Source organism: Elephantulus edwardii, unplaced genomic scaffold, assembly GCF_000299155.1.
Source record: "Elephantulus edwardii isolate Elephantulus edwardi_28Jun2011 unplaced genomic scaffold, EleEdw1.0 scaffold00073, whole genome shotgun sequence".
Classification (NCBI taxonomy): domain Eukaryota; kingdom Metazoa; phylum Chordata; class Mammalia; order Macroscelidea; family Macroscelididae; genus Elephantulus; species Elephantulus edwardii.
In genome coordinates, this window is record NW_006399823.1 from 4,405,838 (window position 1) to 4,415,019 (window position 9,182).

The 9,182-nt window shown below is 36.1% G+C and overlaps 1 pseudogene; it reads left to right on the plus strand.

Annotated features, from left to right (window-relative positions):
* Window positions 1–679: 679 nt before the first annotated feature.
* Window positions 680–4,178, plus strand: LOC102843808 (annotated as a pseudogene).
* Window positions 4,179–9,182: the final 5,004 nt, after the last annotated feature.

A 9,182-nucleotide genomic window follows, 5' to 3' on the forward strand; every position in this document is an offset into this window, starting at 1 on the left:
ACAGACTAGCAAACTAGCAAAACAGATATGTTTTGGAGACCTAATAGCCAGAGTGCTCCTTAGAGGCAAAGATGATGAATTTCCATCTCATATATTTGGGCATGTTCTTGGTAAAGGTTATTCCTTGGAGAAGGACATCATACTTTGAAAGATAAAGGAACAATGAAGGAGAGGAATACCTTCAACCTAGTGGATTGACACAGTGACTGCAGCAATGAGCTTAAATGTGTGGATGGAACAGGATAAGAAAGTGTTCAGATCAGTTGTTCGTAGGGTCCTATGAGTCAAACTCAACTTAACAACACCTAACAGCAACAGCAAGAGAAAGAAGGATTGACCATCCACTTCTGAAACAATAGGTTTTGAAACCCCTATGAACAACAAAGAAATGCAGGTTGTTATAGTATTAGAGTTCAGATGAGAAGTCATTCAAAAATGAGGATAAATTGATGCAAACAACCATAAGTAATTGGAACTTAGAATGTATGAAGAATGAATATAGAAAAACTGGAAGTTGTGAAAATAAAATGGAACACGTAAAGATTGACATTCTAGACATCTGTGAACTGAGATAGACTGGCATGGGCCACTTTGTATCAGACAATCATATTTTATACTATGCCAGGAGTGAAGAACTGAAGAAGAATGGTGCTGCATTCATAGTTAAAAAGATAATTTCATGGCCACCAGGTCCCCTGGGTCTGAAGCTCCCAGACCAGTGTGGAAGTTGCCTCTCAATAGAAGCTCTGCCCGAGAAGAAATATTCAAACTTTTGTCTGGTGTTAAATATATTGTTGGAAGAGAAAACTGTGGAATTCTAATTGATAACAATCAGTCCATTAATCAGAATCATGTCATGCTAACTGCTAACTTTCCTGGAACCAGTGTGAGTCAGACAGATGAAAACCCTGTACTGACAATAAAAAAATAATTCTAAGTGTGGTACTTTTGTACAGAATCATATTTCTAAAACTTTCGATAAAGGGAATATAGTTTGGCATGTTTGAAGATAAATTCAGGGTAGAATATGAACTTTTGGTTCCATGTTCTTGTTTCGATGCCCCTGGGAAAATGGCTTTAAATCAAATGATTTTTCAAATTAGAGGACTTATATAAACAATTGGACAGAAGAATGTACTCAACCTGTCATGGTATCAGTTAGAGTTACCACAAAAACAAAATGTGCACTGTTTGTGGACTCCCAATTGTAAAGGAAAACGATTTTAGTAGTCTTCTAGTACTAGTTTCTCAAAGTAGTTCAGTTCAAAAAAACCACTTCCACACATTAAAAGTTTGTACCTACTCATTGATGAATTAGCTATTGGAAATACAAAGATTGCTCTCTCAGGATGACTGGAAAGAAAGCACATCTTCAAAGGAAGACATATGTATTTCTAAATGCCAAGCAGCATAAGAAATTAAGTTCAGCAGTTGGTTTTGAAAGTGGGGAAACCAGATTGATAACAGAAGAAAATAAAGAAGAGGAGTTTCTTTTTAGCTCCTAGGAACCTGTTCCATTGAAGTAGAAATAACAAAATTCATAGACTTTAATTTTTGACTCTCAGAAAAACTTTATTCATTCAGTTATAGATAAGCTCATAGGCAGGGTCTTAGGTGCATTTCTGAATCAAAAATTGGACTGGCAGTTATTTTATGTCTACAGAGAATTACTATGATCCTCAGGGCCAGTCTACTACAGGATTAAAGCCAACCACTCCAGGTTCAAGTCTCTCCCAACGCTTGTCATTCAGGGAAAAACTGCCAAGTGTTCCAGTGAATGTCACAACATACACACCTGGCACAGAATTAGAGCAAGCAGACACATCTATGAATTTTAGTGAAACACCAGAAGAAATTAGAATCTCCATAACAGAACCAAAACTTAGAAAGCTTTTCCAAGAAACGTCCACTGTAAAGAACTCTTCCAAAACCAATTGCCATTATAAAAAAGTCTCAAATACTCTAGTTAAGATAAAACCCAAAATTATCAACTTTCAACAACTAAATCTCCAAGTGAAAGTAAAAGTAGAGCTTGGGCTTTCCAGCAGCAACATACCAACTTCATCAAAAACTACTTTCAGCCTTCAACCATAAAAAGGCAAAGAGATGAGAAAAATCAAGAAACACCTTTATCCAAATCAGTGAGAATGGGAATATCTTGTTCTCTTTTGGAAAGAACACAAGCAGTTATCCTCTCAAGATGGAAAAATAAAGAACAACATTCATCTCAGAACAAGCCTGTGAACAAAATATCTGATAATAATTTATTTACAGATTTAAAATCTGGTATTTAAAAAAAACCCTCTACTAATCAATCTCTTCCTATAGAAAAGCTAGTTATCAAAACAAAAATAAAACAAAACAAAGCAACCAAAAAAAAAGAAAACAGACTGATGATTTAGCAATAGAAGATTAAGTATTAGAAAGGTTAACCAGACCTAAGAATTTGATTGTTAAAATCCAATAGAAAAATATATCAATCCAAAGGAACAAAATCAAGGTTGATTATAAAATCAAATGGTGTTTTTAAAGATGATGCGGTACTAAACAGCAACAACGTATCTTAAGGGAGTGAAACTGGGAAGACATATGAGGAAGAATTAGTATGGTCAACTAAAGAGCAAACAATGATGATCTTCAGGATGATGATGAGATGCCTCTTAGGATTGTGATAGTGACTGAACGCAGGTCCCTGGTGGTTACTAACTGGACCTTCAGAAACTCATGAATGGATCTTGTAGTTAAAAATAATTTCAAGAAATTCCAAAAAGGTCACATTTATTAGAGCAGAAAACTTCCACATATCATTGGATGATCAGATCTAATAGTTCGTCATGGGTGAAAGAATGCAGAATTGGAAGAATGGCTAAGGTCGGAAATGAAGGTACAAAATCAGCGTTCCAAAGAAGAGTCTCTTGTTTATGATCTACTAATATCAAAAGGAGAAGATAACAGAATGTTGAAAGAAGCTTTGGAAAAATTCTTAATAGTAAGCATACTTTATATACATTAATCAATACACAGGATATTTAAAATACAAATACTTTATAGCTTAAAATTGTTAAGTAAAATGCTCAAAATTCCATATCTCAGGGGCATTTGGAAAATAAATATTATGGTTTGGTTTTGGACTTTGTCGTCTTAATCATCACAATAAATTTTTAACTATAAAAAGGCAATTTCAAGATACAAGCTTGGAAAAAGGAGTGGCATCCACTTCCAAAATACCTTGCCTCAGGAAACCCTATAAACCTGGAGAAAGGATGAAAGTTATACAAGTGTCCAGGTCTTTCGTTCATAGGTTTGTAATGAGCTTCCTATGACTCGATGGCATATAACAACAACAATAACAGCAACAGCAACATAGAAAGAGATCAGTCGGCCTAGTGGACAGAAAACCATGCTACCAAGCCAAAGGTGGATGATTTTAATCTGCCACCCTCAGGCTTGTTTTTAACTGTTTTTAGTCAAGCATTCTTCTAGGTTTTACAACCCTGGTCTGTCCACTTGCTACACAGAGGTAACTTATGGTTGCTATGAAGCTGAGCACTGACACTGATGTGTCAAATGTAATAATGGTTACCACTGGTGGACAGTGTTTGGTGGAGCTCCTTGAATAAAACGAGCTTGGAAGTGGGAGTCTCATCCACTTCCAAAATTGCTTGCCTCCAGAAACCCTATGAACCTGAAGAAAGGATGAAAGTTATACAAGCGTTGCCTACAACTCGACGGCAATTAATAACAACAACAACATGCCAATGCGTGTTATGAAAATGTATGAATATCCATACATCTAAAGAAAGAACTATTACCACAACTGGCTAGATAGATAGATAGATAGATAGATAGATAGATAGATAGATAATATATAGAGATAGATATATATATATAAATAAATAAATTGACAACTTAAGCAAAACAAGAGGATACTGAGGGTTTGTACCAACTTTCACAGTCAGAAATTGACCAAACATGCAATCAAGATAAAATAATAATTATTGGTGACTGAATATAAAAGTTGAAAACAAATGATAGAAAGTATGAACTTGGTTACAAAAATGAGGCTTGGAATAGAATGACTGAATGATCAAATACCAGAAGAATTGTGAGAGGACATCAAAGATATCATCTGTGAGGAGGGTAAATAGTTATTACAAAGACAGAAGAGAAAGAAATAACCAAAATCAAGATTAAAAGAAACTATGAAAATTGTCTGAGTGTTGAGAAATCAAAACAAGCGAAGAGATGCTGAACAGAAGATTGAAACCCACAGCGTCCCTTTTCAGCAGGAAGTAGCTAAGAGAATACGCCATCCCCTTTTCCTTATGACTCAGGGTGAAGTCTCTCTCAGGGAGGAGTGATAGGGAATGGCAAAGGATACACTGACAAAGAAGATTAATCAGAACTGGCTTTGACAAGCACTGTGGCATTTGGACAAGAACAAACTGGGAGGAGGGTAGAGAGAATAGTGCAACAATGAATGAGTGGAACCCCAAAATCTCTGTAAATGTTTATGAAAATTAATAAAATATAATTATAGGAAAAAAAAGAAGATTTCAAAAAAGCAGATTGAGAAGACAAAACAAAATATTATAATAAAAGTTACAAAGAGCGGAAGTTAGAGAATTAAAAGGAAAAAGCTAATTCAGCATTTCTCAAACTGAAAAAGTGAAAAGCAAATTTAAACCTCAAGTAGCAATCCTGAGAGATGCTTTGGGAAAAAGAATAATCCAGGAAGTATAAAATGAAGTTAGAAGGAATACGCATATCACTATAAAAAAAATTATTGGAAATAAAAATTTTAGAAGGTACCATATGAAAAAGATCCATGGATGAACCAGGTAATGATGGATGAAGTTCAAGTATACTGATGGAAATAACGAGAACTAAGGCCACAGGAATTGACGGAATAAAAATGGACATGTTCCAGGTAACAGATGCAGTACTGGACGTGCTCACCAGTCTATGCCAGGAAATTTGGAGGACAGCTGCCTGTCCAGTTGACTGGAAGATAGTCACATTTGCTCTCATTCCCAAAAAATGTGCTCCAATAGAATGTGAAAATTATACAACCATATCATTAACATCACAGCCTAGAAAAAGATTGCTGAAGATTGTCCAAAGATGAGTAGAACAGTAGGGAGGGAACTTTCAGAAGCTCAAGCAGCGTTTAGAAGAGACGTTGGCAACAGGGCTATCATTGGGAATGCCAGACGGATCCTAGCTGAAAGGAGAAGATACCAAAAACATGTCTACTTGTGTTTTATTGACAATGAAAAGGCATTTGACTGTGTTGATCATAGCCATATTTTAGTATGACTAAAATAGAAAAAGTGGGGATTCCAGAATATTTAATTGTGTTTGTGGGAAATCTATACCTGGATCAAGAAGCAGCATCAGAACAGATCAAGGAAACACTGCATAGTCTAGAATCAGGAAGAATGTGATTCAGAGTTGTGGTCTTTCTACATACCTATTCAATACGTATGGCTGATCAAATAATTCATGAAGCTAGACACCATGAAGAAAAATGTGGCATCAGGATAGGAGGAAAACTCATCAACAACCAGTGTTATGCGGATGACAAGACCTTGCTTGCTGAAAGTGAGGAAGACTTGAAATAGTTTCTGCAGAAGATCAACAACTAAAGCCTGGATTGCATCTTAAAATTAAGAAAATGAAAGTTCTTCCTCACCACAGGACCAACAGTTTATATCATGAGAGATGAAAAGAGTACTGCAGTTGTCAATGATTTAATCTTGCTTGAATTAACAATCAACACCCTTGGCACCAGTAGTCAGGAATGCCTGATATACATTGCAGTTGGCACGTTCACTGTCAGGAACCTCTCCAAAATAATTAGAAGCATGGAGGTCAGTTTAAAAACTAAGATGCACTTGATTCAGGCCATGGGTCTTCTCAGTCACCAACTATGCATCAGAGACATGGACAATGAATAAATAAAATAGATGAAGAATTGATATTTTTGATTTGTACTACTGGAGAATACTGAATAATCCATAGACAAACAAACAAATAAGAACAAACAGATATGTCTTCATGAAAATGCAGCTAGAGTGTTCCTTGGAGACAAAGATGGCATAGCCTCATCACTTATAGTTTGGACAAAGAGATAGGACAGACTATACTTGGAAATGGATATCAGATTTGGAAAGATGGAGGGTCAGCAAAGGAGAGGAAAATCCTCAATGATGAGTCGACACAGTGACTGCAGCAATGGGTTCAAGTGTGTGACAGTTCCCGTCTATAGACTTGCTATGAGTGGAACTCAACTCAATGGCACCTCACACTAACTGTATCATGAAACCTAGGACAGTTTAGCTGCACCCTCTGAAATTTGGAACTCAGGTATCAGCAGCAATGCTTTTTTTGCAGATATTTAAACAGAGGTAAATTACCCTTTCAAGTTTACTCAATGTTTTGGAAAAAAAATCATTTCCTTGTGATTTTAGGAGTCACAGCTCTTCGCTTCCTCAAAGCCATTGCAAAGAGATAACTCTAGAGTCAGTCTGCAACCAAGATTGCATTACTTTAAAATAATATTGTTATAGGAGTAATATCATATCACTTTACAATATTCTAGTAACTTTTACACATAGACCTCCTTTTATGAATTGTATAGGAATCAGATTGACAATATTTGTGGAAAGAATAATTGGAGAAGTAAAATATCTGCAGTCAAAATCAGACCAGGTGCCAACTATGTAACAAGCCATCAGTCAGTCAACTGAAAATTCAAATAGAACCTAAAGAAAATTAAAACTAGCCCACATGAACCAAAATATGACAATGAGTTTATCCCAGTTGGATTTAAGAATCATCTCAAAAACAGGGTTGAGGCTAATGACGACAAAGCAGAGGAACTATGGGAAGTCATTAAAGATATCATCAATGAAAGGGTCATTACAAAGGAGGAGAAGAAAAGAAAACCAAAATGGATGCAGAAGAGACTATGTAAATTGCATTAGAGTGTGAGAAGCCAAACAATAGAGATCCTGAAGACAAAGCTGAACAGAAGATTTCAAAGATCAGCTCAGGAAGAAAATAATAAATATTATAATGAAATGTGCAAAGAGCTGGAGTTCAAGAATAAAAAGGGAAGAACTGGCTCAGCATTTCTCAAGCTGAAATAACTGAAAAACAACTGCAAGCCTTGAGTTTCAATATTGAGAGATGCTATGGGCACAATCTTGAATGATCCAGGAAGCATCCAAACAAAATGGATGGAAGGAATACTTAGAATCCCTGTGTCAAAAATAGTTGACAATGAAAAATTTCAGCAAGTATTAAATGAACAAGAGCCAATGGTGATGAAAGATGAAGTTCAAATTGTACTGAAGGAATTGACAAAAAATAAGGACCCAGGAATTGATAGAATATCATTTGACATGTTTCAATTCAGAGATGCAGCTCTAGATGTACTACTCACTAGACTATGCCAGGAAATTTAGAGGACAGCTATCTGGCCAATGGACTAGAAAAGATCCATATTTGCTTCTATTCTCAAGAAAGGTAATCCAACAGAGTGTAGAATTTATCTAACAATATCATTAATATCTCATGCAAGCAAATATTGTTGAAAATCATTTAAAAATGGCTAGAATAGTACATTCACAGAGTTCAAACACCAGAAGTTGAAGCTGTTTTTAAAAGAAGTTGTCACACCAAGGATATCATTACTGTTGTCAAATAGATACTGGCTGAAAGCAAAGAATACCAGAATAATGTCTATTTGTGTTTTAGTACATATGCAGAGATATTTGACAATGTGAATCATAACAAATTATAGCCAACATTGAGAAGAATGGGAATCCCAGAACACTTAATTGTGCTCATTCAGATTCTTCTGGACCAAGAAGCTGTTGTCTACACAGAACAAGGGAACACTGCATGGTTTAAAATCAAGATGTACGTGAGCATTGTATCCATTCTTCTTCTCCATTTAATCTGTACACTGAGCAAATAGTTGATAAATCCAGACTTTATGAAGAAGTATGTGGAATCAGGATTGGAGAAAGATTCATTAACAACCAGCATTATGCAGATGACGACTTTGCTATTTGAAAGTGAAGAGGATAAGAAACACTTGACAATCAACCCCTTGGTACACTAGCAGTCAGGAAATTAGGAGACATGTTGCATTGGGGAAAGTCTCCCATCAAGAACCTCTCCAAAATGCTCAAAGAGTAAGGATGTCAGTTTGAGTCAGGCCACGGTCTTCTCAATCATCAAAGAACTAGACAATGGATAAGGATGACAAAAGAAGAATTGATGCCTTTGAGTTGTGATGTCGAAGAGTACTGATCCTGTGGACTGCCAAAAGAACAAACAGATATGTCTTTCAAAAAGTGCAGTCACAGTACTCCTAAGAGGAAAAGATGGTGAATCTTCAATTTTCATAGTTTGTACATGTAGCTAGGTGAGGCTATTCCTTGGAAATGAACAACTTGCTTAGAAATATGAGGGTCACTGAAGGAAGGAAAGACCTCCATCCAGATGAATTGTCATGGTGACTTCAGCAATGGGTTCTAGAGTGTCAGAGATCAAGAGAATGGCACATGATAAGGCGGGGTTCAAGTCAATTGTTCACAATCACCATGAGTAGTATTTAACTTAACATGACTTAATAAAAACAACTGTTTAAAGTGGATCTTCAGTGACATAATCCAAGATGGTTGTGCTGCCAACCCAAAGGCCACACCTCTACTTAACAGCATCCATCAGTAACTCAGTGGGAAACAGATGGAAGATCTTGTGTCCTGCAATTTACAGCCTCTAAAACCCAAATGAGGGGAAATTATAAGTAATTTATTACTTGGTGGCAGTGAGTTTCAATCTCTTTAATTGATTAAAAACAATTTCCAGTGTTTTCTCTTCTAGACCAGCTGTGATTTCTAAAGATGATCTGTTAAATACCATTCTTAGGTCACAATTCCCCTCCATTTGTGGATGTCTAAAATTGAAGATATTAATTAGGTTCCCCATAACCTCTTATGTAATTTGAGACAATTATAAATTTACAAGTATGTTGTTGTTGTCGTTGTTGTTGTTGTTGTGTCATTGAATCGTCTGTGACTCATAGTGACTCTATGTACAACAGCTCTGAAGCCTGCCCTTTTTCTGAGCCAGTCTCACTGACTCTGACACACCTACCCTCATAC